Source organism: Somniosus microcephalus, chromosome 12, assembly GCF_052327205.1.
Source record: "Somniosus microcephalus isolate GS21.2 chromosome 12, FLI_Smic_1.0, whole genome shotgun sequence".
Taxonomy (NCBI): domain Eukaryota; kingdom Metazoa; phylum Chordata; class Chondrichthyes; order Squaliformes; family Somniosidae; genus Somniosus; species Somniosus microcephalus.
Window position 1 is genome coordinate 89,839,606 of NC_140998.1, and position 26,186 is coordinate 89,865,791.

At 47.1% G+C, this 26,186-nt stretch overlaps 1 long non-coding RNA gene across 1 annotated transcript; it reads right to left on the minus strand.

Annotated features, from left to right (window-relative positions):
* Positions 1-239: 239 nt before the first annotated feature.
* Positions 240-3,597, minus strand: LOC147109397 (uncharacterized). The gene is made up of 2 exons (XR_015080427.1): positions 3,033-3,597; positions 240-674 (listed from the first exon to the last, which is right to left on the minus strand). It is a non-coding gene; the product is annotated as an uncharacterized LOC147109397 (long non-coding RNA).
* Between the last annotated feature and the right edge of the window lie 22,589 nt (positions 3,598-26,186).

Sequence of the window (26,186 nt, forward strand, 5' to 3'; positions counted from 1 at the left end):
CAACATTACAAGCCTCTTCCTTTGGTCGAATACTATCTTTAACTTCTCCTGTTAGCCACAGTTGGACCCCTTTTCCTGTGGGGTTTTTGTGCCTTAAAAGAATGTATATTTGTTGTAAATTATGTATTAATTCTTTAAATGCTAGCCATTGCTTGTCTACCGTCATACCTTTTAATGTAGTTTCCCCAATCTACCTTAGCGCAGCGCAAAGCTGAAATAAGAGACACCACAAAATCATCCAAAGCCAATTAATACATTTATCAACAATCAGTGAACACCTATTTACAACAACAATATTAGCTATTCACCCTTGTACAATCCCTTAGCGCCCCTTGTTCAGTGCCTTTGCCTATTCTAGTGCTCCTGCAAAGCGTTGGCACAGTAGCTGAAGCACGGCGGGTGGAAGGCTGCTGAGTGGCCGTGCGGGAGACTTCAGATGGTCTTGCAGGACGCCCTTGACTAGCTCTGGGCCTGGAAGGCCTGTTTGTAGACTGCATACTGTAGAATATACCGTTGTTGTCCCCAAGCGGGTCAACGTCACCGGTGGCCACGACGCCCACCACCTGGTGCCCAATGATTTGCAGCACTCTTTCCTCCCGTGCAGACAGTGGTTGGGTGTCGGCTTGTCCCCCGCCTGTCCTCTCCTGCTCCCTCCTGTTGTGAGCGACCTTGGCCTGCAAGACAAAGGAAAGTGTGTGAGTGAGTGTGGAGCAATGTGTTTGGGTGATGTGTCTGCCATAGTTGAATAGCTGTCATTGTGTGCAAGGTGTGAGATGTGTGTGTGAGTGTTGGTAAGTGGAGATTGTAGGTGGGTGAGTGATGGGGGTGTGGTGCTTTGGGCAGTATGTGAAGACTAAGGTTCAGATGGTGGTGTGTAGCGTTTGTTGAAGCATTGACTTACCCTGATTACCCGAATGAGGTCGTTAAATCTCTTGCTGCACTGTGTGTGGGTCTTGGGGACCACAGTGCTGCCCGAGACCTGATAGGCTACCTCTCTCCACATGGCGCGGAAGACTTGCGGCCAGGGCCTCCTGCCACTTGCTGGGTAGAGAGCATGGCCCTCCATCTCTCCACAGCAAAGACCTCCAATGCTCGGTCGCAGAATCTGCGAGCTCTCTCCCTGGGCCATTGATCTGCCATAAGGACACCCCCTTCAGTGGTCTGTTTCTGTGCTGTATAACCTATGTAATCCTATGTAATTCTGGGTCTTCTTCTGCTTGCTGAGACAGCTGCAGAACGAGCAATGCTGAGAGTGAGGTTCTGCAGCATGATTGAATTTCCCCTTGAAGAACTGGTAAGAGCCTGTGGCCATGATGACTAGCGATTAGACGGCACCTGAAATTGCTTAGTGCTTTGAGTCTAACGCCGCTGAGCTAGGTCATTAGCAGTTGATTTAGTGCTACAGCCCTTTCTTTGAGGGTTAACACTTAATTTAGCATGCAGCAAAACAAAAAAGACAAAGGGGATGATGGTGCAAGGCAAAAGGAGATGGTAATGGGGTCAGAACTGGAAAAAGTTGGAGATGAAACAGGTTTTAACCAAGTGTAGGAGCAGGGAAAGGGGGGAGGGGAGGAAAGAACAAAAGGGAAGGTCTGTGATAGGCTGGAAGGCCTTGCACCATCTTCCCTTTCGTCTCTTAATCTCTCCTGCCTTCCATCCTATCACAGACCTTCCCTTTAGTTCTTTCCTCCCCTCCCCCTTTCCCTGTCCCTACACTTGCTTAAAAACCCGTTCCATCTCCAACTTTTTCCAGTTCTGGCGAACAGTCATCGGCCTGAAACGTTAACTCTGTTCCTCTCTCCACAGATGCTGCCTGACCTGCTGAGTATTTCCAGCATTTTCTGAGATTCATGAACGCCTGGTGCTAAATCTCAAACTTTTCCTGGGTAATAATGAATTTCGCCCCCTTGGTTGCACCTAAAGCATCTTAGCATGTTTCAAGAAAATGTTCAATGCTGGTTGCAGTGTGGTGTAGCACACTGATGCCATAAGAGGTACCCTACTGACTACCCTTTTCCCCAATCAATCTAAATTACTAATTTGAGTCAAGATCCTGCGTGAGGCCTCTGGCTTCCATTTGACTCCTCCCCAAGGGAAAGGGGAGTGGAGGGTAGTGGAAGTCACAGGTTGTTACCGTTGGACAGCTATTACATACTTTCTATTGGTTGAATGAAAATAGTCATTGATAAAAGTTTGAGAACATTGAGAGTTTTTTTGGCCAAAGGGTGAAAACAGGCACTAAATGGGTGCTGTGCTAATAAGACTCGCCTGTTTGAAAGGGATGAATTTTAAAGGCCAAAAACAGGTGGGTTGGAGTCAGATGTTAAAATTGAAAAAAATTAATTTTGGGTGGTAATTTAAATATTTTGAAGAGGCTGGCAGACTCTGACTTTGCAGGTTTTGCAATCGGTGGCCAGGTTTCCCAGGCCTCAGGAAACCCAAGGGCTGAAGGGAAAAGGCAAGTGCCTTTCCATCACTGCTTGTGGGCCAGGAGCAGGAGTGCGTCCCCCCACCCCCAACCTGAAGCAGGCGTGCTTCCCTCCAGCCCCCCAAGCTCCACCCCCATCAGACTCCCTTCGGGGGTCGAGGATGGGAACCTCCTGGGATTGGACGCACCCTCGGGAACAGACACCAAACCCGCCGCCCCCTACCCTGGGGTTGTGGATCGGAACCTGGGGGTTCTTGTGCATGAAACACAAAAAGTTAGCATGCAGGTACAGCAAGTAATCAAAAAGGCAAATGGAATGCTGGCCTTTATTGCAAGTGGGTTGGAGTATAAAAGCAGGGAAGTGCTGCTACAACTGTTAGGGTATTGGTGAGACCACACCTTGAGTACTGCGTACAGTTTTTATTTAAGGAAGGATATACTTGCATTGGAGGCAGTTCTGTAGAGATCCATGTATCTCTGGTAAACAGGATCGAGTGCAAACCAATATGGTGGGTATATTGTGTTTAATCAGAGTTTAGGACAGAATATAACACACTAGTAATACAGCAAAAACATACAACCATGACAAGCAGCTTGTACTGACCCAATCAAACAGATGGCTGGCATGCGTAAACAGTTCTCTGGCTTCTGGCCTCGCTCTCTCTCTCTCTCTCTCTCTCTAGGGCCTTCGATGGTGAGCATGGGATCACTCTTAAAATAGCGTTCGACCAGCTGTTCAGCTCTCCCTTCCACAGTCTGTGTGCAAGCCCTTGGGGTGTCACTTTTTATTCTCTTTTTAGGGGTGGGCCTGAGGCCAAGTTATTGACAAGATCATTTAACCTATAGAGGTTCCTCCAAAACTTCATCAACCAATGACAGCTTAAGTTCTTTGTCTTGGTGTTTGTATGAAAGCCCTCCCCAAAAGAAGGCCTCATTACTTCATCCTTGTTTTTTACATTTTGAAGGTTCCTTCACTGGAATCCATCTTATCTCTTTTTACTCTCTCCCCCTTAACCCAGCAAGTACAAGGCCCCAGTCAGAGCGGTCACACATTAACCAGTCGCTATCTCACCATTCTGACCTTCACAAGTAAGGCCTATGGCTTACTCCCTTTTACTACTGTGAACTTTTCTCTCAGAACTTTTACATTCCCATGAATTATGGTTTTGCGCTGCTTTCAGTGTTCAATAGCTGCTGCTTTATACATTTTTTCCCTTTCAAAAATACATAGCAACTTGCAGCTGCTTGGGCTATGTACATTTTTGGGCACCCCTAGTTTCTAACAGTCCCCACCTTGAGAGGGAGAAAAACTCTATTTCGACCTCTCATTTACAAACATCTACCAACCGTGCCAACTCTAAATTATTGGTTCGATGGTTCAATTCACTGTTCCGGTGTTCCAATTCTGCCCCGCCTGGGGTATCCTCTGTTTCTTCTATCTTTCCTGATCTTACCCCGCCTGGGGTCTCCTCTACATTGCCTCTGATTTTCATCTGTCATTAATTCATTAGTACAGTTAGTCATACTTATAGATACACATTTGCCTTATGCATCAAAGTCTTACTACACAGGTTACATATATCAAATATACTGTCATTACAAGTTGGAGAACTACCAGAGCATGTGAAATGATATGAACCTATGGGTGAGCTGATATATAAACCCCAATATCCCACCAGTGTGAACCATCCCCGATGCTGTCAATTTCAATATCTATTCTCGAGTTGTCTTGCTCCAAAACATAAAATTGCTTTAGGGGGGAGTTCAGTCGCATCACGAGCTCACTGAATTCCTCAGACAACAGGAGAATGTCGTACCTGAATTGTACCACTGTATAACTGTGCAGCTCATACTGGATCGTGTTGGCTTTTCCCACGCTCTGTTACCTACAAAACACAATTATTACAGTCACAGTTATAATTCAGTCTTACAATCATTAGCACGTTGACTAAGTATTACATTTCAAGTGACAATGATACAAAACAAAGAATACAGAAATTGTGAAGAAAGCTACAGTTTATCATCTAACCAGGAATAATTATTCTTTCACAGTTTTCAACTGATTGATATGGATGTGAGTGCAGGAGATCAAAAATTTCAGGTGCCATGGATGGGGGAACACAGACAACCGGGAAATCAGATGATAACCACCGCATACAGGGGTTGAACATTAACAGGGGAGCAGCTTCCCCAGACTGATCCGGAGCCAATTGTGTGTCCGCAGCCCATGGAGTGGGCTGAGGTAACGGACATCCATTCTGATGCCATGCAATAACAACTGCATAGGAGGAATAACTGGACTGGAGGGAAGGGAGGTCGATGTCCCCACCTTGGATACTTGAGACTGACCTTAAGGGAAGGGTAGGAGCTTGCCAGAGGTCACCGTTAACAGCGGCGTCCTTGGCAGCATAATCTGCCTGTGAGTTACCCTGGGTATGTACATCTGAAGAATGTGAATGGGACTTTACCTTACCAACATAGACAGGGGCTGATCGTGAATTGAAAGAGTCCCAAAGGGAAGCAAAGAGGTCTGCATGGAGCAGGGTCTTGCCATCAACAGTACAAAAATTATTCCTAGCATACAGTGGTAAAGATAACAAAGTATTAATCGCATAGGCACTTTCTGAACAGACATTAACAGGTATGTCATGAGTAATTTGGATTGCTGTCACCAGGGCTGCAACTTCAGCATATTGGGCAGAGTGGGGAATGCATTTATACTTAAGTTCTCGGTCAGGCATGACTACTGCAAATCCAGTAAGGGGCTTTCCATCCCTGTGATAGGATGACCTATCAATGTAGACGTTCTGGGTGTCGTTTAGCGGAGTAGGAGAGACGGGGTGACGGTCGAACTCCAGTGGTGGAAGGGGCACTCATGGCTGTAGGAGCTGAGGTAGTAAAGTTGTCTGCCTTGGCGTTATTTCCAAATCTCTCTGAGTTAAAAGTGTCCAGTGACTGAGTCGGGCAGAAGAGACCAAAGTGTCCCCTAGTTTAAGTAAAAGATTCAAAGGGGTGTGGGGACTATGTATGATCATTTTGTTCAGCCTAGTAATAAACGTGAAGTGTTTGACTGCCCAAAAAGTGGCTAGCAGATGTCGCTCACACACAGTGAAATTCTTTTCCACGGCATTCAAAATATGGGAGGTGAATGCGATTGGCATAAGTTTACCCTGTACCTCTTGGCACAGAACAGCAGCAAGACTCTGATTGGTGGATCCCACCTCCAGGTGGAAAGGCTTCTCTTGGTCAGGCATGTGGCTTGCATAACAGCAGTTTTAAGGAGGGACACAGCCATTGCATGTTCGGTGGTCCAGTCACGGGCCACAGCATCCTCTTCACCCTTTAACAGTTCATATAATGGTTTGGCTAGCTCCGCAAATCTGGGAATAAATGAGCACTGGTATCCCACTAGGCCCAGGAAGGAATGAAGTGCGGTTTTGGATGCGGGCAATGGTAAACGCTGAATCACCTCAATCTTATGCACTTCCTCCCACCCCGCCTCCTGTAAGGACTCTATTCCATTCTTCCAGTTTCTCCATCTCCGCCGCATCTGCTCCGACGATGCCACCTTCCATACCAGTGCTTCCGACATGTCTTCCTTTTTCCTCAACCGAGGATTACCCTCGACTGTGGTTGACATGGCCCTTGACCGTGTCCATTCTATCTCTTGCACTTCTGCCCTCACCCCTACCCCTCCCTCCCGGAACCACGATAGAGTTCCTCTTGTCCTCACCTTTCACCCCACCAGCCTCCACATTCACCGGATCATCCTCCGCCATTTCCGCCACCTCCAGCGTGATCCCATCACCAAATGCATCTTCCCCTCACCTCCCCTTTCAGCATTCCGTAGGGACCGCTCCCTCCGCGACACCCTAGTCCACTCCTCTACCACTCCTAGCACCCCTTCCCCTTCGCCTGGCACCTTCCCATGCAAGCACAGGAGATGCAACACATGGCCTTATACCTCCCCCCTTCCCACTGTCCAGGGCCCCAAACACCCCTTCCAGGTGAAACAGCGATTTACTTGTACTTCTTGCAATTTAGTATACTGTATTCGCTGCTCGCGATGTAGTCTCCTCTACATTGGGGAGACCAAACGCAGATTGGGTGACCGCTTTGCGGAACACCTCCGTTCAGTCCGTAAGGGGGACGCCGAGCTCCCGGTGGCCTGTCAGTTTAATTCTCCGCTCCATTCCCACTCAGACCTCACCGTCCTCGGCCTCTTGCACTGTTCCATGGAAGCTCAGCGTAAGCTCGGGGGACAGCACCTCATCTTTCGATTAGGCACACTACAGCCCTCTGGATTCAACATAGAGTTCAACAATTTCAGATCATAACCTCGGCCCCTATCACGTATATATATTTTCTTTTTTATCCACAATTTTTGTTTGCCTTTTTTTTCTTCTTCTTCTTCCCTCCCACATGGCAGCTGTCCTTCATTCTGCCAGTGCAATTCAAACCCCATCTAGAGCCATCCTTTGTTTCTTAACCTGTCCCATTACCACCTCCTCTCGCCTTCAATATCTCTTAATGTCTCTCAATGTCTCTTAATCTCTCCTGCTTTCTATCCTATCACTGATCTTCCCTTTTGTTCTTTCATCCCCTCCCCCTTTTCCCAGCCCCTAAACCTGCTTTCCATTTCCTGCTTTTTCCAGTTCTGACGAAAGGTCATCGACCTGAAACGTTGACTCGGTTTCCCTCTCCACGGATGCTGCCGGGCCTGCTGAGTTTTTCCAGCATTTTCCGTTGTTATTTCACCTCAATCGTATGCTGGTCAGGGCTGAGTCCCTTTTGTCCCACAGAAACCACTAAAAATGTCACTTCTGGCTGTAACAATTGTACCTTTTTGGGGTTAATTTTCAGCCCAGCTTTTAGAAGAAGGTCGAGTAGCTCTTCCATTAATTTAATATGAGTCTTTTTGTCAGGCGTTGCAAGCAAAAGATCATCAACATACTGCAGCAGGCAGTCGGGTCTTGAAAAAGGTTTCAGTGCCTGAACCATCCGTTTGTGGAATATAGTTGTGGCGTGTGAGAGCCTTGAGGTAAACATTTCCAAGTATAACTTTGATCTTCAAAAGTGAAGGCAAACTTGTACTGATCCTCTGACTTAACAGGAATACTCCAGAAGCCATTTGAAATGTCAAAGGTGGAGAAGTAGCAGCTACCTGGTGGAATCTGAGACAGGAGAATGGGGGCCTCCTGAACAACAGGGACACAAGCTGGGGTTACCGAATTAAGCTTGTGATATTCAATTTTTAGAAGCCAGCTATTGTCTGGCTTCTTAACTGGCCAGGTTGGAGAATTAGTGGTAAAAGTGCCAATGCAGATAACACCCTGCTTTAACAATGAATCGATAGTAGACCGAACATAAGGTTTACTCTCAGCCGGAATGGAATACTGCTTAACAGGAGGGTGGGAGGGTCCATTAATCTCCTCATCTCCCGACATCTTACCACAACCATGTTTGGACTTAGCAAAAACTTCTGAAAATTTATGAATTAATGTATTCAGGGGGTTTTATGTAATATGGGGTTTTCAGTCCCGGGAAGGGTGAAATCCTTGGGTTTTTTAATTGCATATATCGAATGGGCATCTGAAATAGGTGTCGGTGGTCCCTCATTAAAGTGCCACCAAAGACAATCATTAGCGTAGTCGAGGATAGCACAGTGTTTATGCAACATGTCACTTCCGAGGATACCTTTCTGGTCATTGTAATGATATCAGCAAATAGTGATGTTATTTGCCTGTTTGATTATGATGCCTTACCAGCATGTTTGCATGTATTGATTACTTATGCCTGACCAGCAGAGGTCATGTGAGAGACAAGCAGTTGTGTTTAGTTTCAGTTTCGTTCTAGATGCATCACAAGCATCGTGTCTCCTGTAAAAGCTGTATAAAAGAGTTGAACAAGCTTTAAATTAAAAGTCATTCTCTTTCATAAATGTCTCATCATTGAACCCACAAAGAAATCAATACATGGTGTCAGAAGTGATTGAAAGAGATGAAGAGAAAAAATCTGAAGTTAAATCAGCTCTCCACAGATTAGCAAGCCAAAAGAGAGCATCGTTACTTACCATTAGAGAATAGCTAACGAAGTGAAAAATAGAAGGTTTACTCCCACCGGTGACGCTTCAGTTGACAGGTAATGTGGCTGAAAATTGGAGAAGGTTCAAACAACATGTGGGGTTGTATTTATGAGCAATCGGAGCTGACGAGAAATGTAATAAAAGGAAATCGTCACTGTTCTTACATGTCGTTGGTGATGAAGCGCTGGAGGTGTATAATAACTTCACATTCGCTGCTAATGGAGACAAAATGAAACTAGATAAAATAATGGAACAGTTTGAGGCCTACTGCATACCTAAACGTAACATGACGTTTGAGAGGCACAGATTTTTCACATGTGTACAGAAAACGGGTGAGACTATTGATCAGTATGTGACTGAACTGAGAAACAGAAGCAAATCGTGTGAATTTGGGGGACTGACAGACTCGCTGATAAAAGACAGACTGGTGTGTGGTATTCCAGATAATGGTCTAAGGGAAAGACTGCTAAGAGAGCAAGATCTAGACCTGGGGAAAGCCATAGCACTGTGTAGGGCTACAGAGACTGTGAAGTTGCAGGCAAAGGAGCTGTTCAGTGACAGTAGCTGCAACGTGGATGCAGTGAGTAAGAACGGACACAAACCGTTTAACAAAAAGGGCGCCAATGTGAAAAAAGAGGCGTGGCCAGCGAACAAAAATGAAAGGGGCAATCAAAAGTCATGCAGTCGATGCGGTACACAGCATCCACCAAAAAAGTGTCCAGCATATGGTAAAACATGCAATAGTTGCAACAAAAACAACCATTATGCCCGTTGCTGCAAGAACCAAGTGCAACAAAGCAAGGTCCATGCAGTCGATGAAAGCGACATAGAGGAGTTCTATGTAGATGATGTGTCTGAAAACAAAAAAGAAGAAAGAGACTGGATGTTGACATTAAAGTGAATGACATACACATTCCATTTAAATTGGATACTGGAGCACAAGTTAATGTGATATCAGAGACTGATTTTAAGAAAATTAGACCCAGACCAAAGATACATGGAATAAAAGTGAAAGTGACAGGATACTCAGGTACTGATATACCAGTGAAAGGAAGATGCATTGTCAAAGTAACACACAAGGACAGAGAGCACACGCTAGCATTAATCGTGGTGCCAAAGGATGTGCAAGCCATACTAGGTTTAAAAGCCTGTGAGAGACTGAACCTGGTAAAGAGAGTCCTCGTTGTGGAAAGCGAAGGAGAGACAGTCTATGATGAACTGAATGTTGCGTACACACCGGGTAAGCTGATGTATACAGCAGACACGTTGTCCAGAGCTGTTGACCCAGGAGAGCCCGCAAACACAGTGAAAAGACTGAAGTACAAGGCAAAAGCCAGTGGAACTGACTTCTACCAGAGCATGCTTGTATACCGCACAACGCCGCTCGAGTGTGGTATGTCACCAGCCCAACTCCTGATGGGACGTCGGCTAAGGTCAAACCTACCCATCCCGGAGAACCTCCTGAAAACAAAAGAGGGGGAGAAAGTGAGGAAGTTCAAAGAGCAACAGAAAGAAAAGCAAAAGTACTACTATGACAGAGGAACACAAAACCTACCTGAACTCCACACTGGTGACCAAGTAAGGTTCAAAGACAGAACAAACATATGGACTCAGAAGGGAACTGTCCTGAGTGAAGTTCAACCAAGATCATACACCATTCAGACAGATGAGGGTGCTGTTCTGAGAAGAAATCGTTGAGATCTTCTCATGGGACCAGCCACAGCAAGTCATAAGACTGATACTGTTGAACAACCTGATCACACAGCAGGTCAAGAGACTGATACTGTTGAACAACCTGATCACACAGCTGAGAACACATCATCTGAGGCAACAACTCAGATTCAAGGACAATCAATCAGAAAATCCTCAAGACACGTGAAGCCTCCTGAGAGACTCATTGAGCAAATTTAAGGACTATTGTTATAGTAGGAAGTAATGTTATCTTATTCATTCTTCAAGTTCTAGTGTATTTACATATTTCATGTGAACACACAAAGCAAGGTTAAAAAACCTTGACCATGATAATGATAATGTAAGTTCATTAAGTGTTACAGTTAAAATGCAGAGTAATACAAAGAAAACATGTTGTTAGTTAAAAGTAAAATACTTTTGTTTTAAGAAAGGGAGATGTAATGATATCAGCAAATAGTGATGTTATTTGCCTGTTTGATTATGATGCATTACCAGCATGTTTGCATGTATTGATTACTTATGCCTGACCAGCAGAGGTCATGTGAGAAACAAGCAGTTGTGTTTAGTTTCAGTTTTGTTCTAGATGCATCACAAGCATCATGTCTCCTGTAAAAGCTGTATAAAAGAGTTGAACAAGCTTTAGATTAAAAGTCATTCTCTTTCATAAATGTCTCGTCATTGAACCCACAAAGAAATCAATACAGTCATGGGTGGTCATATATACAGGAGAGGGGACATCGATGGAATTCCCATCAATGGACAAGGCTGTGGAGGTCAATCCCTGATTAGCTAACTGAGTAGAAGCATTAAAGCCAGAGAGGTTTAGGGTGGTGCCAAAATGGGAAAACGGAGTGAGGCCATGTAAAATAGTCACGGCAGAACCGGAATCCACAAGCATTGCATGGTGGCGGCCTCCATGATCAATGGCCCAGACAAAAGGTCGTCCGTTCTCCCCGTACCAGATAGGAGAAGACATGGTCATCGTGGAGGCCTCTGACCGTCACTGGGGCCATGGGTCTGGAAGCGCATCTCCACTGTGAGAAACAGTTGAAACATTTTGCTCCCCCGTCTGACTGTACTTCATGGCCTCAACTACTGCCGAAAGGTGTTCGAGCTGTTGCTGCAGAGAGTTCAAATCAGACCCGTTACCTTCACGGATTGGGGGTTGGTAGCGTGGGCCATTATTTGGACGTCGACTATTGCTGCAGTCGCGAGCATCGTGTCCGGGCTTATAACAGTTATAACAGATTACGTGGCATTTGTCTCCCGACTGGGGAGGGGTTTGTGGAGTCAGAGGACCCTCCACTGCCGACACTTTGGACTCAGTAGGGGTGAGAGACGATTTAACTCGGTCCCAAGCTCGAATGCAAGCATCCTTCAGATCAGCCCACGGGGTTCCCTGATGAACAGTAATACCAACAGCGTCCCTCATGAGGGGTAAGAGAGCATCAGTGAATGTCAGCTTAAATCCCTCCGTGTCCCAAAACTCTTGGCCATTATAGTTTCTCTGGGACTGGTTGTACAAATCATACAATCGATTTGCAAAGGCTACAGGATGCTCATTAGCCTTTTGCCGGGCGTCCCCAGCTGCACAGGTGAAATTAACTGCGTCCATGCCCAAACGGGAACAAACTGAATCCATAACATCCCACCACCCCTTACTTTTATCATAGATTTTCCGTGAAAGTGAAAACTTGAGTTCCCGTGAAGTGCATGACAACAGAACTTGTTTTAAGTCTGTCAACTCTAACTCAGGGTGACAGTGACGGAATATACCCCAATCACTTGTTAGGGTGACTGGGTTCATCCCCCAGTTTATTAGCCCAATTTCTTCAGCTAGTGCTTTGCACTCTGCCGGGGTCAAACTTCTACTGGTGGTAGTAGTTACTTCATTATTTGGGGGCAGGTTGTAGACTACAGAAGAGGTATCATTATCAAATTCCTCATCCAAGGGTGTAGGGTCACCAAATTGGGTGGTAGTAGTGACTAAATTAACCTGCTTGGTTTCTACTGGGGCAGTTTGTCCTGGATAGGGAGGCAGAGGTGGAGGCGCAGAGGGCGAAGGACTATTTTGGCAGATAGGGTTATTATTGCACTGGGCTTTTCTTGTTAGATCATCCCAGTTAATACTGGGATCCCCTGGTTTAAGGCGACTAACGGCCACAACAGCAGTTGTTTGTCTCCCCAGCTTTCCCTTCAATTCCATAATTTTTAATTCGCAGTGAGTATGGTCAGTGCTCACCAGAGGGGGTTTTTCAAGTAATTCTCTCAAGGCTCCCCTGGCGTCCTCAAGTTGTGAGATCAAGGATTCATTTTTTATTTTTAAAGCCTTGTTATCCTATACACCTGATGGTGGCGTCTTGAGGCAAGTCGTGCCTCATCTGCCAAGGCTTGTTCTTGATGGAGAAGTATACTGGCTGTGGCATGTCGGCATTGCCAGTCCTGTAAGTCTCTTTTAAGTTGTGCATTTCTCTCTTTCAGGAGTACAACTTCGCCTCCCAAGCGCACAGCACACAAGTGGGCCACATAAGCCAGCCTATGTCTGGCTTCCTTAACTTTACATTTCTTCGCACCCACCTGGAAAGCTATCTCACTCCAAATCTCAGAGTAACTCTTCTCACTCTTCTCATCTCCCTGCATTATTCCGATTACTGCTTGGGCCCCCGGAGCCCCTAACTTATCCGAAAGACTGTTTGCAACCTTTTCTCTAAAATATGCATCTGCCATTTTGTTTTTACTTTACAACCCAATAAGAATGCCTAGTACCATTATAGAACAAACCCGTCCTCAACTCATTTCGACCACAACAACCCTGTTGCATGTCCTGGCTCGGCTTGCCAATTTGTAGAGATTTACGTATCTCTGGTAAACAGGATCAAGTGCAAACCAATATGGTGGGTATATTGGGCTCGATTTTAACTCAGGTGCGGGCTGTTGTCGTGTTATCCAAATTTTGTGTTCCCCACACGAATCTAAATGGATGTGGGAGATTGATGCAATTTTAACTCAATTGGCCAATTGATTTCCAACGTGTGGGAAGCCTTTGCAAAGGGGTTTTTCATGACTGAAAGTCCCCTCCGATGATATCATCATTGCTGCTGCATTTAAGGTCCACAGCAAGCCTTGCTTCTTCTGCAGGCTTCCAAACTTCCTCCATTTGGTGTCAGAGGGACCTGCAGGAAAGATGACAAGCGGGAGGGCAAGAGCAGCTCCTCGTTTTGACGAGGCGGCACTGCAGACATTGGTGGATGGGGCTAGGGGCCACAGGGAGGTCCTGTTCCCTTCATCAGGGAGTAAGAGGCCTCCCACTCAGACCAAGGCTGTGTGGATGCAGGTGGCTGAGGAGGTCAACTCCTTGGGAGTCACACGGCGAACCTGGATTCAGTGCCGGAAAAGTTTTCATGACCTTCGGCGCACTGGAAAAGTGAGTATGAATTTCCCATGACCCTCAATCTGATCCCCATTGCCTTTCCTCACCAACACTCAGCTTTAGCAATCTCTTCCTCCACATCCCACTTGACACTGACATCCATGTACCCTTACCCATTCCCTCTCTCTCTATGCTCACATTCACATAACTATTCCTCCATGCAGCCCTCACACTCCCTCTCACTCTGATGCTTTGAACACAACTGACAACACACAGGGAGGGCCCTTGGTCTTGCAACCTCACTCCATCTTTGTCTCCTTCGAAGTATCTATGCTATGCAATCTCTACACTCACTCCTTCATTCTCACTCAACCTCCACTTGTCTCCCTCATTGCAGGAAAAGGGGCCTCACAACAAGAGAGAGCAAGCCAGGACAGGAGGAGGGCCACCCTCAATAGCCAACCTGACCCCCTGGGAGGAGGCCATCCTGGAAATCATGGGCATTGAGGATGATTCGCGCATGGGGACGGACAGACGGGTGCAACACAGCAAGCTGGTGACAGAAAAGTTTCCCATCTCTCTCTTTGACATTGCATGAGTCGCTGATAATGATTGTGAAGCTGTAACAGATGCACTTATGAGCATCTGCAAAATGCTATGTGCATGTAGCCTTTGCATCACATCTCTGACTCTTTCCTTTACTCCCCCACAGGGCCATCACAAGCATCCGTCCCCCCTAGCCAGGAAGAAGCAGCTGAGCAGCCAGACTCCTCAGAGGAAGCTGCAACCTCTGAGGGTGCAGGGTCAGCAGAATTCAGTGCACCCAGCACCAGCGCAGACACTCACACCTCAGTGGGACTTTCGGGACATAGAGCAGTGTTGTCACCTGGTGTATCACAGCTCACAAGTGAGCATCAGCAGATTGTGGAGACAGGGACAGCAGTGGAGAGTCCGAATCGGAGGGCGCAGGACTCTGCCAGCTTGGCTCAGCAGCATGTCGACCCTCTGCCTCTGGGTCCATCCATAAGATCAGAGGTGATGGAACTCCAGGCACAGATGCAGGAGTCTCTGGCAGGTTTTGTCTCTAGGGTCGCTGCAAGTGTGGAGTGAATGGAGGAGTCCATTGCGAACGTGAGCAGAGCCTTTGTGGAGTCATTGGCGCATGAATGCATCAACACGGAAAGGATGGCTACCTCCGTGGAAACGATTGCTACCTCGGTGGTAAGGCTGGCTACCGTACAGGAGAGGATGGCTACGGTAAAGGAGAGGAGGGCTGCGGCCATGGAGGAGCTTAGTCACCAGGGTATGGAAAACATGGTCATTGTTCAGAATAGAATGATCTCTTGAGGAGCAATGGGCATCTATTGAACAGAGAAACCAGGCCTTCATGGAAGTCCTTCTGAGTAGGACTACCATTGTAGATACGGGTCCATATGGCCCCCCTGATGTGCAGCAAGGTGCTCTCCAGCCACTTGCAGGCGCGGAGGGGGAGCTGACCCATGAGAGGGAGGTTGGTGGCAGACCTCAAGAAAGTGGGGGCTCCTCTCCAAGTGCTCACACTTCCATGCCACTGCAGAGCCCTCAGTCAGATGCCCACCGGAGTCCACTCCCAAGTGAGATAGACGTCTCAACCGCTGCACAGCTGCAGGAGCAGCAGACTGTTGACGAGCCCTCACAGGCTCGCAACCCCAGAGGACGCCCGCCAAAAGTGTCAAGACAGGAGCAGCAGGAAAGTGAGCAAGGGGCCTCACATCTGCTGAAGCCACAGGGGAATCACTACGTAGGAGCACGCGTAAGAGGAAGATAAAGCACAAGTAGTAACAAGGGTAGTCACTTGGGTGGAATTTTGTATTGTTAGAAAAAGCCATCAGATTAATAATGTTAATAAAAAATCTGATGGCTACTGCTGTAGTTGTGGCGTGTGTCATTTCGCGAATGGGACTTTCACATTGAGGGCTTAGGATTACTTGCAATTGCCAGTATGCTGGTCAAATAGCTAGGAATCTGCAGGGTCTTGGCCATTGTCGGTGCTCAGGTAAGAAGCTGCGAGGCAAAAGTGTTTGATTGACTAGGCTAAGCAAATCTGGCCAGGATGAATGCGTTCCTGTAGTGTATGTACCTTTAAGAGCCCCTGTGTACTGTAATATCGGTAGTGACCACTCGAGTATATAAGCCTGTATAGCGTTTTGTATCTTTTAGTTCAGCCCTGACCTTCGACTAGTAAAGACCTGTTAAAGTTATTCTTGTGGTCTGTGTGCAGTGATTCATATTAACCATAACTGGAACACACAGACTTAACAGTGGCGACGAGTACGATCTTACCCTGCGGCAGAGACATATCCAAGGCAGTTTAACGGGCATCGAGAAGAGGCATCCGCCCTCATCATCCTGCTGAGAAAAGACTCGGGTCTGAAGAGCAAGGAAGAATCCTGACACGAAGCCTTCCATCAGCAACAGGCAGTGATCATCCCTTCTATCACGGTGGTGGGTAAGCCGATCAGCGACGAGCAGCAAGTTGGCCACGTTGGCTGTGAAGTAGGGGAGGGAAAAACGGAGGATATAAGGGCGGAGAACTCGACCACGGCCGGGGAAAAGAGCCGGACAGAAGTCGGGGCCAGAGGCGCTGAGACTGGGGCAGCGTAAGGCACGGGAGCTGCGGTGAATGCAAACGCAGCCGGTGCAAAAGACCGGGCTGCAAGCGGGCTGGGAGACGCAACAGCGTCGAGAGAGAGCTCGACCGCAACCGGTGAAAAAGGCCGGGCAGCTACCGAGGCCGCGAGGCGCAGCGACCGGGACAGCGTAAGGCGTGGGAGAAAATAATTTTTTTTTAAAAAAAACGCGGAGAACTCAGCCGCAGCCGGGGGAAAGGATCGGACTGCAAGAGGGGCTGGGAGGCACGATTTGAGAACCGCTGGGGAGGACGAACGCAGCAATACGGCAATCGCCATTACAGCCAGCGGGGGAGAAAGGCAAACGCGGGAAGCCGCCATTTTCGTAGGTGGGGGAAGAAGACAAGCGCGGGAAACCGCCATTTAAAAAAAAAAATTAAAGAAAAATTTCTTTTTGTATCTCAAGAAGATTGCGAGGATGCCTAAGCATGGTAACATCAACGATTTCGATCCCGATGTTGAAGATTGGGCCACGTATGTAGAACGCATAGAGATTTATTGTAAGGCAAATAAAATATCCGATGAAGATAAAGCACTAACCTTACTAAACTCAATGGGTGCGAAGACATACGGGCTATTGAAGCATCTTCTATCACCAGCTAAACCGGCGGATCAGGCTTTCGCTAATATTGTTGCTGTCCTGAGAAATCATTTGAACCCCACACCACTGATGTTAGCGGAACGATTTAAATTTTATGCGAGAACGCAACTGAAAGAGGAAAGCAACGCGGAGTATTTAATTGAACTGCGTAAGCTAGCGAAATACTGTCAGTTTGGGGAAAGACTGACAGAGGCACTGAGAGACAAATTCGTGTGTGGATTGTCGAAAGAAGGAACACAAAAGCGGCTGCTTGAAGAGAATGATCTTACACTTGATAAGGCTGTCACTATTGCAGCATCGCACGAAGCCGCAGTGAGAGGCACTGTGGAAATGCAGCTGAAGGATGCGGTACTCAGCGTAGATCAATTGGCTTTGGGTACAGCGAAATGTTATCGTTGTGGAAAGACAACACACGATCAGAACCAATGCTGGTTTAAAAATGAGGAATGTAGAAAATGTGGCAAGCTTGGTCACATAGCTAAAGTATGCCGGTCAGGAAAGAAGACCAGCAACAAAAAGTCACCGCAGGAAAAGTGCAGAAAGGTACATAAGGTGGCTGAGAAGAGTTCGGATGAACAGAATTCGGATTCAGACTCCAACAGCAAGGAACTGGGTAGTCTGAGAATTCACAATGTGAGTAAGGAAGCTGACCTCCAAACTATCTGGGTCACACTGCAGATAGCAGGAGTCCAAGTGAAGATGGAATTGGACACCGGATCGGCATTGACGGTCATGAATAAGCAAGATTACAAAAGGTTATTCACACATATTCCCCTACGGGATACGGAGATAGTATTGCAGACATACACGGGGCAAAGAGTGTACCCCATCGGAAAGATAAAAGTCAAGGTGATACACAAGGGCAAAGAACACCAAGGAATGGACTTATATGTACTACCTGAGGGAGGTCCACCACTTCTGGGACGGGAGTGGATCAGGAAAATAAATATGGACTGGCACTCCCTAAAAGCAATAACGGTAGATTCCGGAAAAAAAGATGTCAAACCTGAACGATTGTCCAGAATATTGGATGAGGCTAAAGCGGTGTTCCAACAGGGACTGGGAACACTGAGAGGAATTAAGGCAAAAATCAAGATTGCAGAACATGCAAACCCAAAATTTTTCAAAGTCGGACCGGTACCTTATGCGATACGACCTGCTGTGGAAGCTGAGCTGGAAGGGCTAGAACGTTCAGGAGTACTGTCTAAGGTGGACTGGAGTGAGTGGGCCACGCCCATTGTTCCCGTCATGAAGCGTTCATTGAGTAACAAGCCAGGGGAACCGGGGAAGGTCCGCATCTGTGGAGACTTCAAGATCACAGTTAATCCGGTGCTTCACACGGTGCAATATCCGCTTCCGCGGATTGAGGATATCTTTGCTTCATTGTCTGGCGGGAAACGCTTCACCAAGATAGACCTGGCGCAAGCGTACTTACAGATGGAAGTTGAGGAAGAGTCGCGCCAGTATCTCACAATCAACACGCACAGAGGCTTGTATCGATATAATAGACTGGTTTTTGGAGTGGCTTCGGCTCCAGCAATTTGGCAGAGGGCCATGGAGCAGGTATTACAGGGAATTCCAAGCACTCAATGTTACTTGGACGATATCCTGATTACAGGAGATGACGATGAGGAACACCTTGCAAATTTGAAACTGGTGCTCACCAGATTGAAGGAATATGGACTTCGAGTTAATCGCCAGAAATGTGAGTTCTTTCAGAAACGGATCTCGTACTGTGGTCATGTCATTGACCAGGAGGGGCTGCACAAGTCACCTGACAAGATCGAAGCTGTTGTGAAGGCTCCCGCTCCGGAAAATGTATCCCAGTTGAGGTCGGTCCTAGGGTTGATTAACTATTACCATAAGTTTCTGCCAAATCTATCCACGGTGCTGCACCCGCTGAATGCTCTTTTGCAGAAAGAAGTACCATGGAAGTGGAGCGAGGACTGTAAGAAGGCCTTTCGCAAAAGCAAGGCATTGATCACCTCAGAGGAAGTGTTGGCTCACTTCAACCCAACGCTACCTATTCGTTTAGCTTCTGATGCTTCTCCTTATGGTATTGGAGCAGTACTCTCACACAAGTTGCCAAATGGCTTGGAAAGGCCAGTCGCATTTGCATCCAGATCATTGACCTCCGCTGAGCGCAACTATGCTCAGATAGATAGGGAGGCTCTCAGCCTTGTGTGGGGAGTAAAGAAGTTTAATCATTACCTGCAGGGCCAGAAGTTTACACTGCTGACAGACCACCAGCCGTTGGTATCCATATTCAACCCTAAAAAGGGCGTTCCCATTATGACAGCGCAAAGGCTACAGAGGTGGTCCCTTTTCCTAGGGGCACACCAATATGACATAGAATACAAAGGATCAAAAGAGCATGGGAATGCTGACGGTTTATCGCGCCTACCGTTGCCAACGGTAGAAGAAGCGCCTACAGTGGACCCAGTGGAGATGTTCCACTCAACCATAGTGGAATGTCTACCAGTAACAAATTCTACCATTGAAAAGGAAACGAGAAATGACCCAACTCTCTCACGAGTCTATGATTTAACGGTGAAGGGATGGCCAGCACATGGCGAACCACTGTTGCCAGCATTCTCGCAAAGAAGAGAACAGCTGTCAGTGTGCCGAGGAACCTTGATGTGTGGATCCAGAGTGGTGATTCCACCCAAACTCCAGTATAAAGTGCTAAAGGAGCTTCACGAGGGGCATCTGGGTGGAGTGAAAATGAAGAACCTAGCCAGAGCGTTTGTGTGGTGGCCAGGTATCGATGGAGACATCGAAGAAATGACCAAGAGCTGTCTAGGATGCCAGAAGGTCCAAAACGCCCCACCACAAGCCCCTCTACATCCATGGGAGTGGCCCTCATCTCCATGGCAAAGGGTACATATCGACTTTGCTGGTCCATTTATGGACTCAATGTCCTTAATCGCGGTGGATGCACACTCCAAGTGGCCGGAGGTAATAAAGATGTCCTCCACCACCACGGAAAAAACCATCACAGTATTAAGGACCATATTTGCCAGGAATGGGCTGCCGGAACAGATCTGTTCTGATAATGGACCGCAATTTGTGTCCGAAGAATTCAGGAAGTTCTTAAAAAACAATGGGGTTAAGCACTACACGTCCGCCCCATACCATCCCGCCACCAATGGATTAGCTGAAAGGTTTGTCCAGACCTTCAAGAAGGCCATAAAGGCCATGGGTAATGAAGACATAAATCTACAACATAAGGTAGATAACTTCTTGTTTGCATACAGGAATGCAACACATGTGGTTACAAACCAAACTCCCGCCATGATGTTTTTCAATAGAAGACTAAGATGCCGGCTGGATTTGATCAAGCCAAACATCAGAAGGGACGTAGAGAACCGGCAATTTCAAGGCATGAATGAAAGGCCAACTAGAACCTTCCAGATAGGTCAACAAGTTTTGGCCCGGGACTACCGTACCGAGAAATGGCAGCCTGGAACTATTTGCACACGACTAGGACCGCTGATGTATACCGTGGACATTGGTGAAAGCATAATAAGGTGCCATGCTGACCAGATCATAGAGTCGTCCGAAAAGGGACAACCTACACCACAACTCTATACGCCTAATGATGAAGCAGAGATACCCATAGTATCTACCTCCGATCTGGTGATACTGGAACCAGATGAACCCGACACTGGCATTCAAGCCGAATCGACCTTGCCAAAAGAACCTACTACACCACCGAAAACTACTACATCACCGAGGCGTTATCCGGACCGAGTCAGGAAGCCTCCAGAGAGACTGACTTATAATTGATTAACTGCAGCAAATGTGTAGATTATTGTTCTTGTAAACATGTTAATTAATGATTACTTAAAATGTTATGTACTAATTATCTAAAAGGGGAGGAATTGTAGTGTATGTACCTTTAAGAGCCCCTGTGTACTGTAATACCAGTAGTGACCACTCGGGTATATAAGCCTGTATAGCGTCTTGTATCTTTTAGTTCAGCCCTGACCTTCGACTAGTAAAGACCTGTTAAAGTTATTCTTGTGGTCTGTGTGCAGTGATTCATATTAACCATAACTGGAACACACAGACTTAACAGTTCCTTGCATCCCGGGCAACAATGTTCTTGCGTAATGCTGCCGCTGGTTGATGGGCCTCTGCAGGATGTTCATTTTTGCCCTCCTCCTCCTCCTCCTCATCTGAGGAGGATATGTGAGGAGCCACTTGGTCCTCAGGAATCTGCAAGCCACGACGCTGTGCCATGTTGTGAAGTACACAGCAAACCACGACGATTCTGGAGACCCTGGCTGCTGAGTACTGCAGGGCTCCACCTGATCTATCCAGGCATTTGAAGCGCATCTTCAGCAAACCGATGATTTGTTCGATAATGGATCTGGTGGAAATGTGGCTGGGGTTGTAGCGCTCCTCAGCTTCATTGACTGGCCTCCTCAACAGCGTTATCAGCCCTTGTCTCCAAGTAGCCATCCGTTAAGTTGGTTTGGCGGACTGAATAGCAGAGGCACACTAGACTGGCGCAGTATGAAGGAGTCATGGCAACTGCCAGGGTACATGGCACAAACATGCAAATACTCCTTCTTGTGGTCACACACCAGCTGAATATTGAGGGAGTGGAAGCCCTTGCGGTTGACAAAAATACCTGGATTGCGATGGGGTGCCCTAAGGGCCACATGTGTGTAGTCAACGACGCCCTGCACCCTTGGAAAGCCTGCTAGATGAGCTAATCCAACCGCTCGCGCCGTGACACTTGCTCGATCCTTGGTGAAATGGATGTGATTGTGCGCGAGGGCAAAGAGGGCATCGGTTACTTGCGTGATGCAAGTGTGTGCGGCCGCCTGGGAGATGCCGCTGATGTTTGCTGCTGATCCCTGGAATGAGCCTGAGGCAAAAAAGTTGAGTGCGGTGGTGACTTTGACGGCCACTGGCAATGCTTGTCCATTTGGTCCTCTGGGCAGCAGGTCTTGCTGTAGCATTGCGCATATGTCAGTCACTACCTCTCGCGAAAGTCAGAGCCGCCTGTGGCATTGCTGCTCAGACATGTTGAGATAGGTGACCCTGCGTCTGTAGACCCCGTTTGGGGGGTATCTCCTGTGCCGACGGGCTTCCAGGCGCTGGCCCCTTCTGGCCTGTGCAGCCTCAGGTGGATGAGCAGCAGCCTGGCGCTCCTGCTGCTGCTGCTGTTGCTGCTGTTGTACCTGGTTCTGCTGCTGCCGCGGCTGGTGCTCGAGCTCCTCTAATGCCCAGATGGGAAGGAAATAAATGGCTTCTGGTATATGCCTCCGTTGAGGAAGCGCTGAGTGAAGGTGGCGAGAGGGGTTTCCCAGGAGGCCACACTGCAGATGTGTGTGAGGCTCCAACCTTCCACAGGTGTGGTTAAGCCTTGTAAATGTTGCCCCAGACCTGAGACCACTAAGTCCTGCCACCTGCAAATGATGGCTGATCAAATCTCCTCTTTACTGTTGACCTGCAGTTGAAAGTCACCAATGCAATAGTGCTCCCGCCAGGTTTCACATTCGTGATTCCCACCAGGCGTGTTTTACGTGGGAAAAGGGTTCAAGTTGCAAGGGCCTGTTAAAATAGGATTATAGAGGCCATTTAGTGGTAATTAAGGGCCTTAAAGACCAGTCCCGCCTGTTGGATGCGGGACAGAGTCGGGACCATCAGACACGCCTGTTAAAATTGCTCGGAGTCGGGAACCAGGCGGTGGAGGGGGGGGGGTGTCCCGCCCACTAGTTTTTGCAATTTTAACCCCCCCGCACGCCTCCAAGCCCGACTCCACGGCTCAATGAAAGTGGAGCCCATTGTGTATAATCAGAGTTTAGGACGGAATGTAACACACTAGTAATACAGCAAAAACATACGACCATGACAAGCAGCTGGTACCGGACCCAATCAAACAGATGGCTGGCATGCGTCAACAGTTCTCTGGCTTCTGGCCTCTCTCTCTCTCTCTCTCTCTCTCTCTCTCTCTCTAGGGCCTTCGATGGTGAGCATGGGATCACACTTAAAAGAGCGTTCGACCAGCTGTTCAGCTCTCCCTTCCACAGTCTGTGTGCAAGCCCTTGGGGTGTCACTTTTTATTCTCTTTTTAGGGGTGGGCCTGAGGCCAAGTTATTGACAAGATCATTTAACCTATAGAGGTTCCTCCAAAACATATCAACCAATGTCAGCTTAAGTTCTTTGTCTTGGTGTTTGTATGAAAGCCCTCCCCAAAAGAAGGCCTCATTACTTCATCCTTGTTTTTAAAATTTTGAAGGTTCCTCCACTGGAATCCATCTTATCTCTTTTTACTCTCTCCCCCTTAACCCAGCAAGTACAAGGCCCCAGTCAGAGCGGTCGCACATTAACCAGTCGCTATCTCACCATTCTGACCTTCACAAGTAAGGCCTATGGCTTACTCCCTTTTACTACTGTGAACTTTTCTCTCAGAACTTTTACATTCACATGAATTATGGTTTTGCGCTGCTTTTAGTGTTCAATAGCTGTTGCTTTATACTTTTTTTTTCCCCTTTCAAAAATACATAGCAACTTGCAGCTGCTTGGGCTATGTACATTTTTAGGCAACCCTAGTTTCTAACAGTTCAGAGACGATTCACTAGGTTAATTCCAGAGATGAGGGGGTTGACTTATGAAGAAAAGTTGAGCAGGTTGAGCCTATACTCATTGGAACTTAGAAGAATGAGAGGTGAGCTTAATGAAACATATAAGATACTGAGGGGGCTCAACAAGATAGATGCAGAGAGGATGTTTCCCCTCGTGGGGAAATCTAGAACTTGGGGGCATAGTTTCAGAATAAAGGGTCGCCCTTTTAGAATTGAGATAGGAGGAATTTCTTCTCTCAGAGGGTCGCAAATCTGTGAAATTCTGTGCCCCAGAGAGCCGTGGAGGCTGGGTCATTAAATACATTTAAGGTGGAGATAGACAGATTTTTGCAAGATAAGGGAGTAAAGGGTTATGGGGAGCAGGCAGGGAATGGCTTTGAGCCCATGATCTTATTGAATGGTGGAGCAGGCTCGAGGGGCCAAGTGGCCTATTCCTGCTCCTATTTCTTATGTTCTTATATAACTACCTGGTCCTGCAGCCTGCTTCGGAGTTCTCCCTGTCTGACTGGAAGCCAAGCCTGTCAATCAGGCTGACTTCCGGGCGGGGAACCTGTCAATGACAAAAGATGCACGTTGCATGCGGGGAAACCCGGACTTCAGGGTTTCCTGTCCGCCTCCACCCCGCGCCTACGTAACCCACCCCTGTTAATATCCAGGCCAAAGTCTGGATTTAGCACACAATCTTGGTCCTAATTGTAGAGGGTGCACAGATTTAGACACGGCACTGGAGCCCCTGGTGGAGGAGGTCCAGAGGAGGAGGGATGTCCTGCATCCACAGCGGGGAAGGGCATCACCTCATCCTTCTTTCCCTCTTCCCATGTCCTCTTCGCATTCCTTGTCTAGACCAAGGGGGACCCCTAGCAAGATGCCCATGACCAAGTATTCCCTTTCTCTTGGTGATTCCTATAAGGTCCAATAAGGTGGAGTAGCACAGGCCACTACAGTGGAGTAGTGAAGTCCTCAGAAAATTTGCAGAATAAATGTTGCGAGAGTATTGGTGAAGTCTTGACAAAGTGTCCAGAAAGTCTCCCGATGTGTTTCAGAGGTCCTCTGCACAGTAAGTGAACATGAAATGGTGAGCATCCCTTTAAGCAGTGCTTGAAATCCACATCAATGCCTTGTTTACTCCCAAACAACTGGTTGCTGTTAGGAGAGGGATTTAGGACAAGCGCTAGCAACCAAAATGCCATGCAGCCTCCTTAATGAGCACTAGCAGGCATTTTAAGTGGCAATCAGCACATTAATGAGCGTCCAGGCACCCGTTCTTAGCGCATGCTTCAACTCCTTTACCAAGATGGCGTCTTGCATTAAACACAGGCTGAACCAGCGTTTCAGCTCAAAACCCCATCTTGGCCATCTCAGAGGATCTTTAGCGCCTGAATGTGCTGCCGAAAATCGCACCCCTCACGCCTTCACACTTGCCATAGCTGTTGCGTTGTCTGGTGAGATCAGTATAAGTAGAAAAAGAGGGCCAAGAATTTGAAGATTGCATACTTTCAAAAAAGGGGGTTCAGTGATTTGAAACTGGACAATACTTTCACTAAAGCAGACATACTGCTTTTATTTTGGTCTATATCTAAATCACTAGAAGGCTTAATCAAAGATACAGATTTCTAAATTTAAAATTTGAATACTTGTTTTCCAATGTGGCCTAAGTGGAACTTCCACATGACCTCCATTTCCACAGCTGCCTCTAAAAACCTTGGTTTCCTTTTTTGCACCAAATACTTATTTTTCTTTCATCAATCCTCAACTTGATAAAGGCCAAATCTGTTCAAGACTCGGTTGCAGCGTCCATACCTAGGAAAGTTCTTCTGGCACCTCTCTGATGCTCCTGGACAGGATAGAAGAAAAAGCTTGTTGATGATGAGCAAGCTTTCTCTGACTTCCTGCCCCCAGTCTCTCACTCATGATTTTATTAGAATTACTGCAGTCAATGCTTATCTCAGCTTCCTCTTATTCCTTCCAACAAGATCTTCCTCCTCTCTACATCGTTACAGTGCTGAAATCAGGATTCATCACACTATCTCACTTAACTTATTCTTTTCCAGAATCTTAAAAGTATGGAACTCCTCACTTACACAGAAAAGTGACCACTTGGGTAAGGTAGCACAGGGCACCTCTGGAACAGTGACCATCAGCACCTTCAGAAAAAGGAAGAAAATGGAAGAAAAATGTACACTTTTTTAATTCACTATTTTACATACAAGAGCCAATTCAGTGGTCCAGTAGAAGTGGAACTTGGATTGCTGCATTGCTACAATCTTTCACATAACTAAAGAGGGGATCTGACCTCACCGGATTCTAAAGTCAGCTCAGTATAACAACTTGAATCAGTTTCCTATACATATTCCTCATGATTGCAATGGGAGCAATGAATGGAAAGAGCAAGGAATCCTGAAAACGTAGGCAAAACTATTCCCTTTGCTGTTTTGAATATTCTGCTGGAAGAGGGTAGCCATATTTGATGCTGTGGGGCATCCTCCTCTGCCCCACAATGTGCAGCAAGCATGGTAGGAGGCGGCTGACAGTGAATACTATCTCCCATCAGTATTGGGAACAGATGGGGAAGGAATTCTCAGGGAAAGGTAGGACTGCACACAGTATGATCACTCAAATCAAGTCTATGCCCATAGCATTGCATGCCATAAGCAGTGTCTGGAACATGGTGCTACATCAGTGACAGAACATGGGAAGCACTGGCACAATCACTGACATCTTTAACTTTTGGGCTTCACT